Source organism: Triticum aestivum, chromosome 5B, assembly GCF_018294505.1.
Source record: "Triticum aestivum cultivar Chinese Spring chromosome 5B, IWGSC CS RefSeq v2.1, whole genome shotgun sequence".
Lineage (NCBI taxonomy): Eukaryota > Viridiplantae > Streptophyta > Magnoliopsida > Poales > Poaceae > Triticum > Triticum aestivum.
In genome coordinates this window covers 701894856-701919635 of record NC_057807.1, presented here as the reverse complement: position 1 = coordinate 701919635, position 24780 = coordinate 701894856, and the positions used below count along the sequence as shown (strand labels likewise).

The window sequence follows — 24780 nt, the reverse complement described above, 5'->3', positions numbered from 1 at the left end:
CGAAGACTATCTCAAATTCTGTGCCAGGAGACAAGAACTCCCACTTTGCGAAGGTTCAGGAGGCTTGCAGGAAGGATGTCGAGCGGGCATTTGATGTGCTCCAATCTCGATTTGCTATTGTCTGGTACCCTGCTCAGACCTAGTCGAAAGATCAAATATGGGAGATCATGACTTGCTGTGTCATCTTGCACAACATGATCATTGAGAGCGAGCAGGAAGAGTTAGTGTTTGACACTGAACCATATTACAGGCAGGGTCCTCTTGCGCAAGTTGATCACCAACTACCGGCAACCTGGACCGGCTTCCTCAATATGCGTCAGGAGATTCAAGACCCACAGATGCATCAACAACTGCAGCAGGATATGGTGGAGCACCTATGAAGGCTCAAGGGCAACGCCTAGCACGACGTGTGATGAAATATGAGTTTTTATTTGTTGAACAATATAATTTGTATTGAATTATTTGTTGTTGAACCATTTGATTTCTATTGATTTTTGGTGATGAATTATGTGATAAAAGAATTACTTGTGTTGAATTTGCGCCGAACCACGGCGAATATGGGCAGATTTGCACCGATATCGGGTTGATCTTTCGCCGAAACTGGGAAGAAAAGCAGGCACTTTGCTAAAACAATGGGCCGATATCGGCGCCTGGGGGTGACCTGGGGGCGACGCCTGGGAACCCAATCGCCCCCAGCGCCGATTTTTGCGCCGGCTCGCCCCCAGGCGGCGATTTTCAAGCCTCCTGGGGGGCCAACGGCTGGAGATGCTCTTATCGTGTAATAAATCCTTTCTTAAACTGTGTTCCTTTTTTAAGGTAAAAACTTATATTCCCTCTCTCGGAAATACTTGTCGGGGAAACGAATGTATCTAGATGTATTTTCATTCTAAATATATTATTTTTATATATATTTAGGACAAGTAGTTTCGGACGGACAGAGTGTTAGTCAACCATCAACATGCAATCTTCCTTACATAATTCAATAACTTCTGGGAGACATCAGCCTAACCAGACAATAGTTATACTCTCAGTTCTAACAAATTTAGCTAAAAAAACCACAAACTATATTCCGATCACGACTGATATGAGTAACACAAGTCATACGAAGCTACTTCAGAAGCTTTATCTCTCCCATGTACGTTGGATAGCCAGAGACAATCCCTCCATGCACGCACTTATTTCTGCTTCAAGGCCATCTATGAAGTTAAATAATTCCCTGTATGAGTAAATGATTGTGCATGCCATTTGTATCCCGAACAACCATGCCAGGTCTTATTCTGCCATCATCCCAAGATCTGTCGGTATTAAACTTTACCCATCGTGACGGAGGTGGGAAACACCTCACCGAAGACTTTGGTTTGGTATTTCATGTGAACTCTTGGCTAGCAGGGCATATTACATCTTTCGTTGGATCACAAAATGGAATTTTAAGCGATAGCAATCATTGAATCCAAGTAGCTGCAAGGGAATCGGCGGGACACATGCATCAGTGATGATGCTTCCTCATGTACTACTTCATTCCAGTTATGCCAGCTCCTTCAGAAAGTGAACAACACCATGGCTCGTTTCAACCGTCCCAGTGGGTGCAATACCTCCAACAACCACTCTCCAATATGGGATATTTCCCTTAGTTTCAGCAAGGGCCAAATCTCACTCATGCACTCCCAAAGTTGGACCGCGAGGAGGCAACAGGGCATAGTATATTACTGTTTTGCCTTTCACTGGATCACACGTGGAATTTTGGGCGATAGCAATCATCGAACCCAAGTAGCTGCACAGGAATCAGCGGGACACAACCATTGGGGATTTTTCATATACTACTTCATTACAGTTATGCCAGCTCCTCCAGAAAATGAACAACGCCATTTCCCATTCCAACTCTCACAGTGGGTGCATAACCTCCAGCAATCACTCAACTCCAACATAGGATATCTCCCTTACTTTTAGCAAGGGCCAAATCTCACTCATACACTCCCAAAGTTGGACCACAAGGAGGCAGCTGGGCATAGGATATTACTGTTTTGCCTTTCACTGGCTCACACATGGAATCTTGGGTGATAGGAATCATCGAATCCAAGTAGCTCACAGGAATCAACGGGACACAACCATTTGGGCTTTTTCATGTACTACTTCATTACGGTTATGCCAGCTCCTCTAGAAAGTGAACAACGCCATTTCCCATTCCAACTCTCCCAGTGGGTGCAAAACCACCAGCAACCATCAACTCCAACATAGGATATCTCGCTTAGTTTCGGCAAGGGCCAAAGCTCACTCATGCACTCCCCAAGAATAGGATATTACTGTTTTGCCTTTCACTGAATCACACATGAAATCTTGGGCGATGGCAATTATCGAATCCAAGTAGTTGTATAGGAATTAGTGGGACACATGGTGTTGAGGCTTTTTCATGTACTACTTCATTATGGTTATGCTAGCTCCTCCAGAAAGTGAACAACGCCATTTCCCGTTCCAACTCTCTCAGTGTGTGCAAAACCTCCAGCAACCACTCAACTCCAACATAGGATATCTCCCTTAGTTTCGGCAAGGGCCAAATCTCACTCATGCACTCGCAAAGTTGGACACAATGGGGCAATGGGGCATATGATATTACTCTTTTACCTTTTACTGGATCACAAATGGAATCTTGGGCGATAGCAATCATTGAACAATGTAGCTACATACGAACCAACGGGACACAACCATTCGTGTTGGGGCTTTTTCATGTACAACTTCATTGCTAGCTCCTCCAGAAAGTGAACAACACCATTTCCCATTCCAACTCTCTCAGTGGGTGCAAAACCACCAGCAACCATCAACTCCAACATAGGATATCTTCCTTAGTTTCGGCAAGGGCCAAATCTCACTCATGCACTCCCCAAGAATAGGATATTACTGTTTTGCCTTTCACTGAATCACACATGAAATCTTGGGCAATAGCAATCATCGAATCCAAGTAGCTGTATAGGAATCAGCGGGACACAACCATTGGTGTTGGGGCTTTTTCATGTACTACTTCATTACGGTTATGCTAGTTCCTCCAGAAAGTGAACAACGCCATTTTCCGTTCCAACTCTCTCAGTGTGTGCAAAACCTCCAGCAAGCACTCAACTCCAACATAGGATATCTCCCTTAGTTTCAGCAAGGGCCAAATCTCATTCATGCACTCCCAAAGTTGGACACAAGGGGGCAATGGGGCATGTGATATTACTCTTTTACCTTTTACTGGATCACAAATGGAATCTTGGGCGTAGCAATCATTGAATCCACGTAGCTACATACGAACCAACGGGACACAACCATTGGTGTTGGGGCTTTTTCTTGTACAACTTCATTACGGTTATGCTAGCTCCTCCAGAAAGTGAACAACGCCATTTCCTGTTCCAACTCTTCCAGTGGGTGCAAAACCTCCAACAACCACTCAACTCCAACATGGGATATCTCCCTTAGTTTCGGCAAGGGCCAAATCTCACTCATGCACTTCCGAAGTTGGACCATCAGGGCGGGGCATATGATATTACTGTTTTGCCTTTCTCTAGATCACAAATGGAATCTGGGGCGATAGGAATCATCGAATCCAAGTAGCTGCATAGGATTCCGTGGGACACAACCATTGGTGTTGGAGCTTTTTCATGTACTATTTCATTACGGTTATGCCACCTCCTCCAGAAAGTGAACAACGCCATTTCCCGTTCCAACTCTCCCAGTGGGTGCAAAACCTCCAGCAACGACTCAACTCCAACATAGGATATCTCCCTTAGTTTCGGCAAGGGCCAAATCTAACTCATGCACTCCCAAAGTTGGACCACAAGGGGGCAATGGGCCGTATGATATTATTGTTTTGCCTTTCACTAGATCACAAATGGAATCTTGGGCGATAGCAATCATTGAATCCAAGTAGCTGCATAGGAATCGGTAGGACACAACCATTGGTGCTAGGGCTTTCTCATCTCCTACTTCATTTCAGTTATGCCAGCTCCTGCAGAAAGTGAACAATACCATGGCACGTTGCAACTCTCCAAATGGGTGCAAGACCTCCAACAACCACTCAACTCCAACATTGGCTATCTCCCTTAGTTTCCGCAAGGGGCCAAATCTCTATCTACCCTTGTTCTTAATCCTCAAAGAAAAAACCTGGACTTACTACTCAAAGAAAAAACTCTTGTTCTTAATTGCATCTGGTGTTTCCTGTCGGAAACAATGAGATTACATGTACATCATTTAACCATTGGCTCTTTTTTAGGAGAGGGGTTGAAAGGGGATATAAGTGGTGATGAGGGTATCTTCACTAGCCCTCCCTCTCTCGCGAGGAGTGGGGTGGCGGGAGATGTTGGTGGTGTCGTCTCTTGCGCGATGTCTGAAGTGCATCTAATCCCAAGGTGGATTTTGGTAATTCATGTCAATATATCTCAAAAAATTAAGTAAAATTTAGAAAAGGTTCTTGTAGTAACAACATTGAAATGGAAGCTGACCCCTAAAAAGCTTAAGAATAAGTGTTGGACAAGTCAAAGATTTCACATTTTCATTTTAGTGATCCAACATCACATTGAGTTATTTAAAATCTTTTTCATGTAAAAGAAAATATTAACTTCTTCATGTAACTTGCTTAAAACCATTGTCCTTACTACTCCATCTAGATACATCAATTTGAGCGACAAGTAATATCTTTTTTTTGCAGGATGAGCGACAAGAAATATCCATCGAAAGGAGTACTCTTTTTTTCTAACTTTAGGATTGCATTTGGTGTTCGTTTTTATTTTCAAATAGTTTGGATAACTTAGCACATATGCCACATGTGTTGGGGATATACCCCATGGTATAACCCGCCCTGGAGGGGCCAGGTCAAGTCATTGGCGACTCTTAGGAGACAAGCTTCAGTTGGGCCAGGACGATCAAGATGTAGGACCAGAAGGGCGGCTCACAAGATGTGTCGGCTTAGAGCTCGAAACCAGAAGACGGCAGGCGGCCCGGAGGTGTAAGCCGCCATATGGTTGGTTAGCATAGAAGGCAAGGCGACTTAGAGTTAGGCTCGGTCATGAGTCATGATCTGACCTAGACTCTTGTAAACCAGAGTCCTCGACCTGTATATGAAGGCGAGTCCCTGACATAGAATAGGACAGGTGACAATTGTTCGATAACTAGGTCAAACGAATCCGCTCCCTTGTAATCGATACTGAAGCAATAAGCAACAAGAGCAGGAGTAGGCTTTACCACCCCCGTGAGGGGCCGAACCTGGGTAAACATGTTTCTCTCGTCCCGCTCAACCCCGACAAGGTAATCACCGTTGCGATGGCCTCACAACTAAGTCCTTTCACTAGGACATCTGCCGTGACAAAACCACGACAGTATCCTTAATTAACCCACTTCATTGGAGATGCAATAATACTCTCAATTCTGTAAGGCAGACTAACTTTTGTCTTAATGTGTTCCAAAGCTTATGTAAGCAAATGCTAACCTATAGAGCATTCTTTAGAGGAACATGCCTATGTGAGCCCGAATGCTGGTCACAGTCTATGAAATTGGGTGATCTCTAGGAAGCTCATGAGAAGGTACAGAGTATGACTAATAAGCTCCACCCGTGGGGTTTAGCCTTTGGCAGTCACGTATCAGCTGACAATAGGCGAAATTTTTGCACGCTAAACTGACAATTCAAGGCATAGTCCATTGTTCAGTTGTGAAGAAGTCTAATCCTATTTCTCTAGGTGGAAATTCAACTTAACAATTCTGGTATAACAAACATTATTTGGAACAGTTGACAAACTTCAGTGCCTCGAGATCTGCTGGGGCATTGATGAATTATGGATGGGCTTAGGCCCATATAAAACAATAATCCCTGGTTAATCTCTAAGGCCCATTAATGTGCACGACAAGTGGTGGGAAATGTGTGAAGTTTAGTACCCCAGTACCATACTGCTACAGTAAGAAGAGTACCGAGACCTCTTTATAAGGGCTGCTCTACCACTTGCTACTGGGAGCTTGGAAATATGAGCTGTACACGCGCGCTCCTCCTCCTCCACCGCTTGCCTCTGCTTCCACTACTTCCCCTGCGTCGACTTCATGGCTGACGACGAAGCCGCCAAGAAGAAGGCCTCAGCCGATGCCGAGGTTGCCGCTGTCGCGTTGGCCTGGCCAAACGGAGGGTACGGCTTGACACTAACGCCCGTCACCTGCCTCCGGCACCACCACAGCAGCCACCGAAGAAAAGAATGACGGATCACCTCCTCAGCCGAGCTCGACACGGCTCCATCGCTGATATGCAGCTTTGCGGACCTCCAAAGTAGCTCACCAAAAATGAAGCCATTGCCGTTGAACGAATCAGACCAGGGCAACACCCCGGACACGCCATCGAACTCCAGATCTGACACCCCACCACGACTAAGACACCGAAGGAGGAAACCATACCTGCCATCCACGAACCACGAACCCAGCACACGTTCCGTCTTCCAGATGTCGTCGATGCAGACCACAATCTGCATCCGCTCCTTGACTACCTCCCAAGCTCCACACCGACGCTGGAGCAAACGTTGTCGCAACGACGGAGCCCGAGGACACAGGTCCACCACGAGGATACCGCCGCCGCCACGCCATCCTTGCTTGAACAGACTGATTTCCAGATCCATCCCCAACCATAGGACCGATGGCCTCGTCAGGAAAGGATCCGAAGAATATTTATTCAGCATCGTCATTGCCGCCGCCGAAGCAAAGGCGATGAACAACCTAGAACCTAGACTACAGATGAGTAAAAACGATTCACACGCGTGGATCCGGCGACCCCCCTCACCACCGACGACCGAGGTCGCCGGCGGAGGGGAGCCGCCGGAGAACGGCGTTGGAAGATTGGCCTCTGGCGGCGGCTAGGGTTGCAGCCGCCAGGTACCAGTACTCCTACTACCACATTGTTAGTAGCTTAGCAGTAGGAGATTTTTCAGCGCGGATTACATCAGTTATTACGGTCAATCTTCACACGCGTACGCACCTGGACCGAGGATTATACTACCAGTATAATACTACACTTGCACCAGCATTTCTTCTGTAAATATATAATCGATCCGTTGGGCTGTTTGATGCAGCATTTGTCTCTGTACATGAATTTTAAGTTGCTTGTTAAATCTGTATGTATGAGTGTATGTACGTATGTATATAAGGTCCGTGGAGTACGTGCAAGATCCACCGACTAATAATCTTTGAGAAAATGGTGTGAGAATCTACTACTAGCTGTAAACTAGGGAGTACGAGGATGAGAAATAAATTCAATGGTGTGCTCAACTTTGGTTTCACCCATCAACGCTTTGTTTGTTTGTTTGATTTATTTATTACTCCCTCAGTCCGAAAATACTTGTCATTCAAATGGATGCATCTAGATATATTTTAGTTTTAAATACATACATTTTCATCCATTTTGATGACAAGTAATTTCGGACGGAAGTAGTATCACGGTGTCGTGCAAGGATCTGGTTTGTGTTCTTGTGTATGTCTCTGGCTGACGAGGATTTCCTGTGGGTCGTTTCACTCGTGTGCCTCCGTGCACAAAACCACGGGTTATACATACACTTACACTAGACGGTCTATGTTCTCTCCTTGTGTCTGCTCTGCCCCCTCGTTCCCCTCGGACGGACGGGCGCACTCCCAAGAATGGACGGCGCGATTGGGTGGCTGGTGCGCAACATTCTGGACACCCTCGCCGCCGCGCAGCTGCAGGCGTGGATCCGCCGGGCGGGGCTGGCCCATGACATCCAGATGCTCGAGGCAGAGGTCGAGATGGACGACGCCGCCGTGGGCGCGAGGGGGAGGCTTGCCGGGGACAGGCCGCTGCTCGCGCGCTCCATCGCCCGCCTCGAGGATCTGCTCCATCAAGCCGACGACCTGGTGGACGAGCTTGACTACTACCGCCTCCTCCACAGCTTCACCTCGCCGCCTGCTACGGCTTCCTCATCAGGTACCTACAGCAGATCTGCTTCTGCTAACCCGTTCGTTCGTTCGTTATATTTCCTACTTCCTCCGTTTGAAATTACTTGTCTTGGAAATGAATGTATCTAAGTCTAGATACATTCATTTCTGCGACAAGTAATTTCGATCGGAGTGAGTATATATCAAGCGAATATTTGTGCTATCTTGTTGACTTTGGTTTATGTAGCCTGCCGGATTTCGACTGCTTTCCATCTCTTTTTAACCCATCTATTTCGACTACTCATCGATCAATTTTGCAGCTCCGCGGTATATACGATTCTAAAAGTCTTTTTTTTTCTTTTCTCTCATCTTGTGTGTGTATGTATGTACGTATGTATTCCCTCTGTTCGGAATTAGTTGTCGCGAAAATGGATGTATCTAGAGTTCTAGACGTATTTTAGTTCTAGATACATCCATTTTCGAGACAAGTAATTCCGAACGGAGGGAGTATGCAAAAAAGTAGTCGGGTGCAATGACACGCCCATACAATCTACGCTCGCCGACCTACTCATCCACTCCCCTTGTACAGATTCCTTAGGTAAGCCTACCTGCCTAATCTCTGCTAGCTACCTATCTGCTGCTAACTTTGTCTTCACTAGGTAGAGATTTCTGGCCAGGACCGTGCTGATTCATATTACTCTTGTGTTGTAGCTCAGATGATGATTTGGGCGAGCAGGAAGACGTATTTGGGGGTGAGCAACTCCATGAGAGATCAAACTACAGGGGAGGAGATATGGGTATGGTGACTAGCCAGCTTGCCGACAAGAGGCAGCCGTTTGCGATATGGGACCATTACGAGCTCCTGGATCAAGACGGAAATGATTGTCAGGTCAAATGTTTTCGCTGCGGCTCGGAGCTGATGGGTGATGGCCAGGCACGGATTGAGCGCATCACATTTGAGGAGGCGCCATGTCAAGAGTGCATCTTGTCAGAACAAAAGCGAAGCAACTGAATTTTCGAACCGCACACATAGTGCTTGGAGGGAGCAGGAAGACATATTTGGGGCGGTGCTAGTCAATAAGAAATCAAGGGGAGATATAGATACCCAGAGCAGGCAGGGTGGCAAGACACAGTCTCCGGTATGGGAGCACTTTGTCATCTCAGAAGCTGATGAGAACAGCAGGCCTGTGAAAGCCAAGTGTGTTCACTGTGCCTCAGAGCTCAACTGTGGACCCAAACATGGGACGTCAGGTTTGAAACGCCATATTGATAGTGCAGCTTGTACCAAGAAAAAACAAGCAGCCGACAAGCCGCTAAACACTTCAAGGTACTGCACTTGATCACTGCATAACCCCCCACACGCACACGCACACGCACACAACTCTTTTTAATACTCCCTCCGTCCCAAAATAAGTTTAGTACAAAGTTGTACTAAGCTTGAGACAGTTATTTTGGGACGGAGGGAGTAGCATATTAGTAACAGGGTAATGATACCTTAGGAAAATATTACTACTAATTTAGTTAATTCAGTTACCAAGCCAACAATCTTGATTCGCTTCCAAATTTATATGTAGTTTAGTTAATCAGAGTAATTCTCCCACCCCAGGAACATTTATTTGCATGTGAAATCTTGTTCATTTCAGCATCTGTGCAATTTGGACAACCCACAATTATTCTTTTACCTTTCCCTGCAGCAGCGCTGACAGTATAGAAAATGTTGAAACTGGTGTGATTCCTGGTGACAGTAGAATGGATGCGGAGTCAACATGTGGGACCAAACCTAAAACACACCTTTGGAACAAGGCTGAATCTTTGCATATGATACAAGAAATAACTCGCCTGTTACAAGACATATCTGGGGTTCTGAGTAAGGTTCTCAAGTTATATGGATCAGATTTTGTTGCAAGCTCAAATCACTATCGAAGTACAATATCGGATCAACACCTACGAACATCAAGTGTTGTTGCAAGGAAAGTCTATGGAAGAGTTACAGAGAAGGACTACATCATAAAGTTCATGACACAAGACAAACCCGATGGTTCATATCATATGTTCTTCCTATTGTAGGCGGTGCAGGAGTTGGGAAGACTGCTCTTGCTCAGCTTGTATACAATGACCCAATCGTGGCAGAGCACTTTGACCAAAGGATATGGGTTTCGGTGTCTAACAACTTCGATGAATTAAGACTCTCTAGAGAGATCTTAGATTTTGTCTCTCAGAAGCAAATACATGAAGGATTATGCAGCTTTCCCAAGCTTCAGGAGGTCTTGAAGATGCATATCACATCAAAGAGGGTTCTGCTTATTTTGGATGATGTTTGGGATGACTTTAACTTCCGCAGATGGAGCCAACTATTGGCTCCTTTGCAGTGTAACGCAAAGGGTACAAAGATTCTTTTGACAACTCAAAAATTGTCTGTTGCACAAACTGTTGATATAGTTGAACCAATTAAGTTACGTAGTTTAGCATATGCCGATTTTTGGTTATTATTTAAGTCATGTGCTTTTGGTGATGAGAACTATGAAAGGAATCAAAATCTTAGCAACATTGGATCGCAAATAGTAAAGAAGTTAAAGGGAAACCCATTAGCAGCAGCAACGGCAGGGGAACTATTACGAAGGAACCTTACTATTGACCACTGGAATAACATTCTGAAGAACGAAGATTGGAAATCTCTGCAACTCAGTGGAGGTATAATGTCTGCTCTGAAGCTTAGCTTTGATCAGCTCCCCTACAGGTTACAACAATGCTTCTTATTTTGTGCTCTATTCCCTGAGACATATAAGTTTGCTGATGAGGAGCTAGTCCAAATTTGGATTTCGCAGGGATTTGTGAAGTGTGATAATTCAAGTAAGAGACTTGAGGAGAAAGGATTGGACTATCTGGCTGATCTTGTGAACTTGGGCTTCTTACAGCTGTAGAAACCTATGGGTAAGCGTCTCAATCTCCATACATGGAGACCCGCGATGTATATATTGATCAGGGGGTCGGTACAGGAGATAGCAGCGTCAAGGCTAACTATCAATAGATATTACAGGAGGGTTTTAGGAGATAAGAGAGAGATAAACATAAAGAGAATAAACTCCCTAACTACCATTGCCGTGGCCCTCAAGGGATAACCTGAACCTGAATACATATACGTGTTTAACATCCTCACTTAATCTGAACTTCTCAAGTTTAGATTACGCTTAAATTCTTCAAATGATCTTGTGGGCAAAGCTTTTGTAAAACCATCAGCGACTTGGTCTTTTGAGGGAATGAACCGAATTTCCAATTCCTTACTAGCAACCCTCTCTCTCACAAAATGATAGTCAATCTCAATATGTTTGGTTCTTGCATGAAAGACAGGATTAGCAGAGAGATATGTTGTACCAATATTATCACACCAGAGACATGGAGTTTGTGTATAACATATACCAAGTTCTCTAAGCAGAGCTTGAACCCATATTATCTCAGTTGTAGCATTTGCCAGTGCTTTATATTCTGCCTCAGTACTTGACCTTGATATAGTTGCCTGTTTCTTTGCACACCAAGAAATTAAGTTGGGCCCAAAGAAGACTAAAAATCCGCCTGCAGACCTCCTATCATCCAGACAGCCTGCCCAGTCAGAGTCAGAGAAGGCACTAACCAAAGTGGAGGTTGACCTGGTGAAAGTTAACCCAACACTCAACGTGTGCTTCACATATCTGAGTATACGTTGGCTGCAGTCAAATGAGTAGAAGTAGGTGCATGAAGAAATTGACATACTTTATTTACTGCAAACGAAATGTCAGGTCTGGTGAGTGTCAAGTACTGGAGTGCTCCTACCAAACTCCTATATTTGGTGCCATCCTCTGAACTCAAAGGAACACCCTCTGCAAGAGACAACTGTTCTGAACTGGAGAGTGGTGTTGGTGATGGTTTGCAACCCTGCATCCCTGCCTTGCTCAGAAGATCAGTGGCATATTTCTCTTGAGAAAGATGGAGGCCACCTTCCAGATTCCTCTTGACCTCAATGCCAAGGAAAAAGTGCAAATCGCCGAGATCTTTGATAGCAAAATCTGACTGCAAGTCTTTCAGGAGAGCTGTGACTGCCTCATTAGATGAACTAGTGACAATAATGTCATCAACATAAATAAGCACGAAGATAACAGTGTTGGATTTGTTGTAAATAAATAATGAAGTATCAGACTTGGAGGGAACAAATTCAAGAGTGTGCAGTTTGGAGCTGAGACGAGAATACCAGGCCCTTGGAGCTTGTTTCAGTCCATAGAGCGATTTATCCAGTTTACAGATATGGAATGGTTTATTAGGATCAACAAACCCAGGAGGTTGCTTCATGTAAACTTCCTCTTCCAGAACACCATGAAGGAACGCGTTCTGCACATCTAGCTGACGCAATCACCAACCTCGAGAGACAGCTATGGATAAAACGAGACGAATAGTGGCGGCTTTAACAACCGGACTGAATGTGTCCTCATAGTCAAGGTCGTACCTTTGCTTGAATCCTTTTGCAACCAGACGAGCTTTATAGCGATCTATGGAACCATCTGACCGTCGCTTGATATGAAACACCCATTTACAATCAATCAGGTTTGTACCTGGACGGAAAGGAACTAGATGCCAAGTGTGATTTTTTTGAAGTGCTCCAAACTCTTCTCGCATGGCAAGCGTCCACTTTGGATCAGCGAGAGCCTGAGAAACAGTCCGCGGTTCCCCTGTAGCAACATCAGAAGCAATTAAACCATATTTGGTTTTATAATTAAGGGGTGCAATTGTTCCTGTACGAAGGCGAGTGCGAGGCAGGGTGGATGGCACATGATCAGGCGTAGAAGATCCATCAGAAGTGGTGGGGATCGCGTCAGGAGATCCAGCCAATCCCGAGATGGCAGGCGATCCAGCCGATCCCGAGGCAGCAGGCGCGTCAGGGCTGCCGGGATCTTCTATGGCGGGCGCAGGCGTCGAAGTGGAGGAAACCGCCACAGACGATCCGGGCGAGCCAGCCGCATCCAGCTCGGGGCGCGAGTCGGGCCCGTCTGGCGCGACCGTGGTGGAGCGCGGGGCCCGCATGGTGAAGACCCGTGGGGTTGTCGCATAGCGCGCGAGCGACAGAGCTGCAACCGCTGATTGGCGCGCTGAGCCCATGGGGTCCGATGCTACAACACGTGACGACGTGGCGCGGTCAGGTTGGTGCAGAGGAACGAGGCAATCCGCCTGCTGCATGGGAGATCCCGAGGCGGATCCTGTCAGGTCTGACGCAGATGGGCGCACGGATCCCGAAGGAGATTGCGCCAGATTGTCTATGTTTGCTGCTGCATCATCCGGGGCACTATTTTGACTGATGTCTGCACCATTTAAACTACAGTTTTTTTCTGTATCACACTCAGGCAAGGGATTAGGAGTATTAGTCAATACATGATCATCACAATTATCATTACCCACACGAAGACTAGTTGGAAGGAGAAGGATTTCTTTCCTAAGAAGAGCTCCGGCATTGGGATGAAGTTTGGCGAATGGAAACTGTGTTTCATCAAACACGACATCACGTGAAATGTAGACACGGCCGGTTGCAACATCAAGGCATTTAACACCCTTGTGTTGAGCACTATACCCAAGGAAAACGCACTCTTTGGATCGAAACATGAGCTTACGAGTATTATAGGGACGAAGGTTGGGCCAACAGGCACAACCAAAGACACGAAGAGTGGTGTAATCTGGTGTAACATGCAAGAGGCATTCAGTGGGAGTTTCATTGGAAATAACACGACTTGGCCACATGTTAATGAGGTGTACGGCAGTGAGAAACGCTTCATCCCAAAACTTGAGTGGCATGGAAGCTGAAGCTAGAAGAGCGAGGCCTACTTCAACGATGTGACGGTGCTTGCGCTCGGCAGAACCGTTTTGCTGATGAGCATGTGGGCATGAAACCTGGTGAGAGATACCAATCTTTTGGAAAAAAGAGTTCAATTTTTCATACTCACCACCCCAGTCCGACTGCATGGCTATGATTTTACTATCGAATTTACGTTCCACTAGAGCTTGAAAGTTGTGAAACACTTGAAACACGTCGGATCGCTTCTTGAGGAGATAGATCCAGGTATACTTACTATAATCGTCTACAAAGCTTACATAGTAAGTATGCCTACCAACAGAAGTAGGTGCTGGACCCCAAAAATCAGAAAAAATAAGCTGCAAGGGCTTGGTTGACACACTAGTGGAAACAGGATATGGCAATTGGTGACTTTTTGCCTTCTGGCATGAATCAGAAATAGTTTCTGGATTTCTCTCACCAACAACTGGGAGTTTATTTCTACTAAGAATTTGATGGACAGTAGAAAAAGATGGGTGGCCTAAGCGACTGTGCCACCTTTCAGCAGAAAGCTTGATGGCAGCATGGACTTGTTTATTGAACTGGCAGTACTTGGGAAGCAATGCATAGAGCCCTTGCACACAAATGCCCCTATGAAGAACCCTCTCCGTGACCTGATCCTTGATCAAAAAGAAGAACGGGTGAAATTCTAGAAAAACATTATTGTCAAGGGCAATGCGATGAACAGATAACAAGGTTTTGGAGGCATTAGGGACATGCAAAATTTCATTGATCTTGAGGTTTTTATGTGGGGTTCTGATAACTGCTTGACCAATATGACCAATCTCCATACCTGCACCGTTTGCTGCGGTGTAGACTTGATCTTGGCCACGATATTGTTCGTGCATTGTCAGCTTCTCCAGTTTGCCAGTGATGTGATTGGTGGCACCTGTGTCCATATACCAGTTGGTATCGACACCATATGACGTATTTGCTGCAGCTGCAATTTTTCTCTTTTGGGCACCATCCTCGGCATAACGCCAATTACAGTCCTTAGCTATATGATTTGTTTTCTTACAAATTTGACATTTACCCTCGTAGCCATCATAGCCTTGGAAGTTGCGCCCCCTATTTTTGTTGTTGGGGGGGGGCGCCGCGCGTTGTTGGCGCTGTTTGGGGGACCCTGGTGATGGTAGCCGCCACCACCACCATGATAGCCGCCACCACCACCGTGATAGCCCCCGCCGCCGCCTTGGTTGTTGTTCAGGTGGTAGTTGCCACCACCGTTGTAGCCGCCACCACCATTGTAGCCGCTGCCTCCATTGCCGTGGCTGGTGCCACCATAGTTGCCGCCACGGGAGCCACCACCGTTGCCCTTCTGGTTGCGGTAGTTGCCCTTGTTGCCGCGACCGCGAGAAGCAATGTTTGCCGACAACTTGAAGGCGCCGCCGCCGTTGCCGTGGAACATCTCGACCCGCTGGTCAAAGTTCGCCACCATGGAGAAGAGGATGTCGATGGTGATCGGCTCGGTGCGGACGTCCAGCGCAGAGACGATCGGCTGATATTCCATGTCAAGGCCCGCGATGATGAAGGAGATGAGTTCTGGCTCGCCAATGGGTTTGCCCGCCGCCCCGAGTTCGTCGGAGAGCGAGCGCATGTGGCCGAAGTATGCTGAGGCGGATTGGGACCCCTTCTGTGCGTTGGTGAGAGCGACGTTGTTGGCGCGAGAGAGGGAAACAGCGGAGAACATGTTCCCTAAAGCACTCCAGATCGCATGTGATCGCTCAAGCGATGCGACCTGGACGAGGACCTCTTTGGAGAGATTCCTGAGAAGGTAAGCTACGATCTGTTGGTCCTGGATTAACCAGGGGGCATAGGCAGGGTTCACAACAGCCTGGTCCTTGCCATCGGAGGTTTTGGTGGTGATTGTTTTGGAAGGTTCTTCGATGGTTTGATCGAGATAACCATATAGGCCAGCGCCCATGATCTGTGATCTGGCTTGAGCGCGCCATAGGATGTAGTTGGTGCAGGTAAGAGGTTCAGATGTATTGTTGTTGAGGCCAGAGGAGATGGCAGAGGTGGAAGACGACATGGTGGATGAAGATTGATAGCGCTAGATGTGATTGAAGGGACTAGCTCTCTATACCATGTAGAAACCTATGGGTAAGCGTCTCAATCTCCATACATGGAGACCCACGATGTATATATTGATCAGGGGGGTCGGTACAGGAGATAGCAGCGTCAAGGCTAACTATCAAGAGATATTACAGGAGGGTTTTAGGAGATAAGAGAGAGATAAACATAAAGAGAATAAACTCCCTAACTACCATTGCCGTGGCCCTCAAGGGATAACCTGAACCTGAATACATATACGTGTTTAACAACAGCAAGTTGAAAGAGAAGAGACCTATCCAGGCAGTCAAACTTGCTATGTTATGTGTGGTCTTATGCATGATTTTGCAAGGGTAATGTCAAGAACTGAGTGTGCAACTATAGATGGCCGGCAGTACTGTGAGATGCTGCCAACTATACGCCATTTGTCAATAGTAAGTGATTCTGGATATAACACAGATCAGCATGAAAACATACCTCGCAGTAAGAAGCTTGAGAAGAAAATGCTCGCCGGATGTACATCGCTGAGGAAATTGAGGACATTGGTATTCATTGTGCAGTATGACATGTTCTTCTACAAATTGTTTCAAGATATATTACGACAGACACATAATTTGCGCCTGCTGCAAATTTCTGCAGCATCTGCTGGTTTAAATCCTTTACTGTGCAGTTCAGTGAATTTCACCCATCTTCGCTACTTAAAAGTTGAAGCTGCTGATGGGCTTGGGGCTTTGCCTCAAATTTTGAGCAAGTTTTGCCATCTTCAAGTATTACATTTGCATGTTGGCTCGTGTACTAAGCCTACTATACCTGTCAGGATTGACCATATTGTTGGCTTGCGGCATCTTGTTACAGCAGAGTATAAAGCATTAGCAAATGCTACAGTAGAAATAATATGGGTTCAGTCCATGTTAAAGGAGCTCGGTGTCAAGAGTACACAAGCTCCATGTTTATGGTGTGACAATCTTGGTGCCACCTATCTTTTTGCAAATCCAGTTTTTCATGCAAGAATGAAGCATATAGAGATTGATTTCCACTTTGTCAGAGAAAGGGTTGCTCAGAAACAACTCGATATTCGCTTTGTGCATTTCAGAGATCAAGTTGCAGATTGTTTCACAAAGGCCTTGCCTGTACGAAGCTTTGAAGACTTCAAACATAATCTTAACTTGTCCAAGTTGTGATTAAGGGAGGGTGTCAAACACAATACATATATGTGCGCATATGCTTTGTAACGTGACAGAGAGATATGAGATATTCTTGATAGTTAGCTAGGAGGTAGTTAGCCGGACTCTTATCTGTTGTAACTAGCTAGGTCTATCTCCTCCTTTGCTTCTTCCTCAAGATGTAATCTAGATTCTCTCCAACCGATTGTATGCGCCTCAGGGTTATTGCGCCCCTGCTATTTAACACGCAACACGTCTCCTCATACGAGGTAAGACGTTTCTGCCTAACGCACACTTTGCAGGGTGGTACAAAGGGTACTGTGATTCTTTTAACAACTCAAAAATTGTCTGTTGCACAAACTGTTGGTACAGTTGAACCAATTAAGTTACGTAGTTTAGCATATGCCGATTTTTGGTTATTATTTAAGTCATGTGCTTTTGGTGATGAGAACTATGAAAGCAATCAAAATCTTAGCAACATTGGATCGTAAATAGTAAAGAAGTTAAAGGGAAACCCATTAGCAGCAGCAACGGCAGGGGAACTATTACGAAGGAACCTTACTATTGATCACTGGAATAACATTCTGAAGAATGAAGATTGGAAATCTCTGCAACTCAGTGGAGGTATAATGTCTGCTCTGAGGCTTAGCTTTGATCAGCTCCCCTACAGGTTACAACAATGCTTCTTATTTTGTGCTCTATTCCCTGAGACATATAAGTTTGCTGATGAGGAGCTAGTCCAAATTTGGATTTCGCAGGGATTTGTGAAGTGTGATAATTCAAGTAAGAGACTTGAGGAGAAAGGATTGGACTATCTGGCTGATCTTGTGAACTTGGGCTTCTTACAGCAAGTTGAAAGAGAAGAGACCTATCAAGGCAGTCAAACTTGCTATGTTATGTATGGTCTTATGCATGATTTTGCAAGGGTAATCTCAAGAACTGAGTGTGCAACTATAGATGGCCGGCAGTACTGTGAGATGCTGCCAACTATACGCCATTTTTCAATAGTAAGTGATTCTGGATATAACACAGATCAGCATGAAAACATACCTCGCAGTAAGAAGCTTGAGAAGAAAATGCTCGCCGGATGTACATCGCTGAGGAAATTGAGGACATTGGTATTCATTGCGCAGTATGACATGTTCTTTTACAAATTGTTTCAAGATATATTACGACAGGCACATAATTTGCGCCTGCTGCAAATTTCTGCAGCATCTGCTGGTTTAAATCCTTTACTGTGCAGTTCGGTGAATTTCACCCATCTTCGCTACTTAAAAGTTGAAGCTGCTGATGGGCTTGGGGCTCTGCCTCAAATTTTGAGCAAGTTTTGCCATCTTCAAGTATTACATGTTGGCTCATGTACTAAACCTACTATACCTGTCAGGATTGACCATGTTTTTAGGTTGCGGCATCTTGTTACAGAAGAGGGGGCATACTCTTCCATTGCTAACATTGGTAACCTGACATCTCTTCAGGAGCTACCCAATTTTGTTGTTCAGAATTCCAGCGGCTTTGAGATAACACAACTCCAGTCCATGAAAGAGCTTGTACGACTTGGGGTGTCTCAACTTGAAAATGTTAAAACTCGGGAGGAGGCTTATGGGGCAGGATTAAGAGAGAAACAACACTTGAAAGAGCTGCACTTGTCCTGGGGGGTTGCCTCGTCGGATGATGAATATGGTATGTACATGAGCTCCGGTATGGATTGGTTATCAGTAGAGATTATTGAGGGCCTTGAACCACACAATAACCTAAAGCATCTGCGGATATCTGGGTACAATGGGCATCTCTCCCCAAGTTGGCTTGCCAACAGTATCTCTTTGCAGACTCTTCATATAGAGGATTGTGGAAAATTGGAAATACTTCCATCTTTTGAACAGCTCTCGTTCCTTAGGAAGTTGAAGTTGACAGAAATGCCAAGTATGACAGAAGTATCAATTCCTTCGTTGGAGGAACTGGTGTTAATTCAAATGCCAAAGTTGGAGCGGTTTTCCTGCATTTCCACTAGGGACTTGAACTCAAATTTAAGGGTTCTGAAGAACCAGAGATGTCCTGCAATGAAGATCTTTCCTCTATTTGAGAGCTCCCAGAAATTTAAAATCGAGCAGAAGTCATGGTTGCCCAGTCTGAGGGAACTCATTATCAATGGATGTTCTAATTTACTTGTGCCACATCCCCTTCCTCCATCACCTACCATTTCCAAACTATCCATCGTTGACGTTCCAACACTCCCAAGGATAGAGGGATCATCTGGCGACACACTAACAATTGGATTGAGGAGTGAGGGCTATGATAATTTTGATCCTTCTTCTGATGTGATGACTATGCTGGATTGCAGAATTTTGGCATTCCACAACCTGAGGGGCCTCAGATACCTCCGTATAGATGGTTGCCAAAATCTGGTGTCTATTTCATTCACAGGATTAGGGGAACTTATTTCTTTAAGGAGTTTGGAAATATGTAGCTGTTGAAAACTTTTCTCTTCAAATGTTATACCAGAGCATACCCGTGCAGATGAGACAGCTGCAAGTTGCAATTCCCTCCCATCTCTTGTCACTCTCAGAATTAAGTGTTGTGGAATAGCAGGAAAGTGGCTATCTCTGATGTTGAGATATATGCAGGCACTAGAGGAGTTGTTTCTAGAGGACTGCCCAGGGATAACACAGTTAGCAATAGAAGAAGAAGAAGAAAACATTCAATCTTATAGTATCTCAGTTCCAGTGCATTCGTCGTCAGGAGGTCCAGGTGACACATTGTTGACAAGCTCAGATCAAGATGGACTCTTGTGCCTTCCGCTAAATCTCATGTCCTCTCTCAAGAAGATATCAATTCGTGAATTTCCACACCAAGTATTTCGCAGGAACCACAAAGACTTGTCTAGATTTACCTGCCTTGAGAAGCTAATAATTTGGGGATGCCCAAGGCTGCTGTCATCTTTGGTGGATAAAGATGGAAATGATGATCAGATGAACGGAACATGGCTCCTGCCAAAATCACTTGAAGAACTCGAGATCCGTGGTGATTCACCGGCAATGCTGCAGCCCTGTTTCCCCGGGAATCTAACCTGCCTCAGAAAATTACAAGTGTGGTTCAGCCCAAGTCTGAGATCTCTACAGCTGCGTAACTGCACGACACTGGAAGAGTTGGTAATTGGAAACTGTGGATCACTTGCTGCAGTAGAGAGCTTGCAATTCCTTGGCAGCCTTAAGTATTTCAAAGTATTCAGATCCCCTGGCGTGCTTCGATGTTTGGAGAATCTGTCAAGGCAGGGCTATGCTCTATTCCCTGGACTAGAAAGGCTTGTGGTCGATGGGCCCTCTGTATTTACCATGTCAGTTTGCAAGCAACTCACCTCCCTCCAATACCTACAACTTGAAAATTGGGAGTTTGTAACGAGACTAACAGAAGAGCAAGAGAGAGGGCTTCAGCTCCTGCAGTCCTTGCAAGAGCTGGAATTCCGGGATTGCAGTTACGATCTCAAATATCTCCCTGCGGCGTTGCACAGCCTTCCTTCGCTCAAGAGGTTGAAGATCAGTGGTTGTTTGGGAATCTCAAGGCTGCCGGAACAGGGCCTTCCGCTCTCGCTGCAAGAACTGGATATCAGTAATTGCAGCAAGGTGTTCAATGATCACTGCAAGTCTCTAGAAACAGGGAAGCTAAAGGTCAACGTTGTTGGAAATACACAAACTGCTTGATGATTGGCGTGTCAAGGACATATCCTACCAGTGCTTTCTAAGGTATTTTACCGTTATAATCATTTTTCCTTCAGAGTTGACACATCACCAGTGTAATGCTAATCTAATTACACTGGACCACCAGAGGTTCCTGGATCACAAGTTTATGCTTGCAGACCGCAGCCTAAATCGTATTGTCTCTGTCCCAAATTACTTGTCGCGGAAATGGATGGACTATGACAAGTAATTAGGGACGGAGGGAGTATGTTTCTCTTCCTTCAGAAGAAGAATCTGGCATGTAAATTAATTAGTGTCTGCTTAAATAAAGACCCTGTGAAATTAGTGTTTTCTTTTTCTTTGCATGGAATCAGTCCATTGCGAGAGGAGAGGTGACATGCACAGCATGGGGGGAATAACTAGCGAGACAACGCATGTAGTGCAGCCACGCAATAGAAAAACCTAAAACCATCCATAGAATAAGCTTCCCTCGGGTAAGAAAGTACTCCCTCCGTCTGAAAATACTTATCATCAAAATGAATAAACAAAGATGTATTTAGAATTAAAATATATTAAGATATATCCTCTTTCATCCATTTTGATGACAAGTATTTTCGGACGGATGTGTACTTGCACGAAAATAAAGGAATAAGTTTCCATGGTGGATGTGTCGATCAAGTGACGGAGAGGCGTACGTGCAAAGGACAAGTGGCAATGAGCACGTGAGTCCACAAATATCTCTGGATGTTTTTTTTTTCTTTGCGAGAACCTTCTGATCCATAAACAACTAAAAGCACTGAATCGAGCTGAAGGTGTGCCGCTGCCTCCCTTGCCAAAGCTAGATGAAACTTGTTGTAGTACGGGATGTTATCGTGCTAAGACCCATGGGACCAGCGCACCAAAATAGCAACCGCTGCTGATGAAGAGTAGCGTGGATCGAAATGATCTAATTTGAAGACACATGAATTTAGACAAACGACGACGAGATCCGAGCAATTCCAACAAAGACAGATTCGCCGGAGGCATACCTCCACACTCCTACCGATGATGCTAAACACACCACTAGGAGGGAGGCTAAACGGGGAGAACCTTATTTCATCTTTCAAGTTGCCGCCGCCGCCGCCTTCTTCCTGACCAGTACACAAACCTTAACAAAAGGCAAAAAGAAAAACATGTAAAATTGAAGCCCTCCTGCCGGCATGGATAGAGATCCACCGCGCACCCACGATCTTGGGGCCACCAAAAACGAGGTGGATCATCGGCACCCGCCAGCGGGAAGGAACCCTAGTCTTTTTGGGAGGAGGCAGCTGCGTGAGGAGGCGGTGGCTGCGAGGGATTTGTGTCGTTGTCTACACGACCTAATCCAATGGGTATCGGATTTGTGATTGTTGTCTGGCTAGCAAGCAGAGACGCACCACCGTATATGTGCATCTTTGTTGCTCGTCTGAAAAGGCATGGCGATTGTTTATTTCATGCTGTTGCTACGCTGTATATATGTACAAATATTCTTCGCAAGTGCTTTATTTTTTGGTTTTCACTTGAGGTGTGAAATGCGTAACTTAAAAGCAAGTGAAAGAGAAATCAGAAGAAAGAAGGCATTGAAATTAGTGGTATGTTGTAACATAAAGATGATGAAAAACATGCATCGAATCAGTCCGAGAGGCAGGTGACATGCTTGGATGATGATGCATGGGCATGGGGATAACTAACTAACGAGACAACTGATCATATACGTAGTGCAGCCACGCAAAAGCAGTGCAAAAGGGAACATGGATAAAGCTACCATGGTCGATGTGTCAAAGCGTACGTGCAGTGCAAAGGAAGGAAAAGAGGCAATATATGTACGCTTTGCAATGAATGGAGTATTCCCTCCATTTCAAAATATAGTGCGCTCGCGTTTTTTGAGGTTCAATTTTAACCATAAATTTAAGTAAGGAGACCGACTGCGGCGGGAGCAAAAATTATATAAATTGAAAAGTTTTTTTGAATACGAATTCATTGGTATAAATTTCGCTTCCGTCGGAGTCGGTCTCGTTGGTTGAATTATGATCAAAATTGAAACACGGGACCCGATAATGCACTATATTTAAGAAAAGGGGTTTCCCCCCGCTTTGTATTCCAAAGCAACCATCCGAAACATCCAACGATAGGTGCTGGGACGGAAGCAGCACAAGCACGTCCAAAAGAAAAGAAAAAGAAACAAATGCCGATAACGGCGGATCGACAAAAACCAAGAAGCCTCGCGACCGCTGCGTCCACAAGAGATCGCCCACCAAGCTCCGAGACTTCGAAGCGCCGGTACCAATCAACACCTCCAAGAAGGAACGCGACGATGATGACGCTGCTGCCAAGGGTTTCCCCCGGTACGTGGCGAGGAGTGAGGAAGGGTAGCCCCGATGCCCTTCAGGAAGGTTTGGCGGCACCCTCAAGCGCCACCGCGTCGGTGTCGGCCAAACCAACAGGGATTTCTCCCAATCCCATCCTCTACCTCAGGCACTTCAGAGTTCGCCACCAAACCGACCACCACCCAGCGCCAATACGGACACGAAGCTTCCCACGCTGTCTCACCACAGCACCACGAAGATAGCCTGCACAACGAAGAAGAGGAGCCGGGACTAGTGCAGCAGCACCGTCGGCATACGGGAGGGCCCCACCTTCACCATCCACGACGGTAGCCGACCGGACGCCATAGCAGGAGCCTACCGGGCCAGTGGCCCCACAGGCCCGGCCGGGCCCTCAAAGGTCCGGACAGCTCCCGCCTCCGCGCAGCAGCTGGCATGCCGCCGGCATCACTGTCCCAATCCAAGCCGTTCCCCTGCCTTCCCATACAGAGGGCGTCGCGATCGCGCCGGAGTCGGCCCTCAAGGACCCAAACGGGACCCTACGGGGCTAGATCTGGGCCGGGGGCATGCCGCCGGCCGACCAGCACCACCGGACCGCCCTGCCACCAAGAGGCGGCACCACCACGGCGAGCGCCGCCGGACCGCCACCGGCCGAGCAGCACCGCCGCGTCCCCCCACCCCGGGAAGGAGGAGCGCGCGCGGGGAAGGAGGAAGCAGGAGTATGTGCCAAAGCAAATCCCGCCCATGAAAACCAAAAGCGATCTGTGGTTCACGCACGCACGCGAGTCCAAATAAGAATCTTTGGTGCTCGCTCACTTTGTGCCATCCTTCCTTTATCAGTTACGAGAAAAAAAGCAGCGATGGTATATGTCCTGTAGCTCACTATACTACCTACAATCGTGTCGACCACACGGTTGCTTGTGCACATGAATTAATCACCTGACTGGAAAGAGATCGAGAAAGCGTGAGATACGATGGCGACTAAGCAGTCCTGTAGTCCTGCCTCTTGTGCTCTGCTCCCTGGAATAAGATGCATGCGCGTGGTCGCTGGCCGGCTGGGTGCGAATGAGTGGACATCGTTTTCCTTTCTCCATTCCAACTTTCCAAGCCACGAGCATAAATCTTCTCTATCTTGCCAAACACATACATTTATTTACTGCACACCATAAAACATGTTGAATCACATATTTTAAGCAGTGTTTAGAAAACGAATATTTGATGCCACCAACTAGTAGTGAAACTATATGAAAAATCTCTAATAAAACCATGTAAATTAGTACTAGTAATTTTGAATTTCTTTACCCACAAAAAAATTGAATTTCTTTCACTACCCAAGTTACTTATGCTAAAGAATCCCAAAAGCTAACGTGCGGACACTAGTTTTCTATCGAATTCGCTATATGACGTTGGATGAGTCACGCGGATCTTGAAGCAGGGGAGAGAAGACATTACCAGATCAAGATGTCTTTCACTAAGGAGTTGTTTGGTTACCTGCATAAAACCCAAACAGGCCCAATGGGTGCAAAAATATCGCGTTTGGTACCATACATGGGGGCCTGGATTGCACGCTCATGGACCTTAAAGCAGCCCACAACATGGCTCATTAGGAACTGCCGAATTAACCATTTCTAGCGAGCCAGGCTAAGTCGAGCGCAAAAAGGCGACGGTGTAGGGGAGACCGAGCGCGGAGATGGCGGGTGGCTAAAATGTGCCACCATTTACTCGCTCACCTCTTTCTCTAGGACTTGTTGGCACCGGCGGCGGCGGCGACTCAGATCTGCGCAAGCGGCGGCGGTGCCAACAGCTTCACTCTCAAGTAG

At 46.1% G+C, this 24780-nt stretch overlaps 1 pseudogene; it reads left to right on the top strand.

Annotated features, from left to right (window-relative positions):
- The first annotated feature begins 7629 nt into the window (after positions 1–7629).
- On the top strand, positions 7630–20642 carry LOC123117816 (putative disease resistance protein RGA4; annotated as a pseudogene).
- Positions 20643–24780: the final 4138 nt, after the last annotated feature.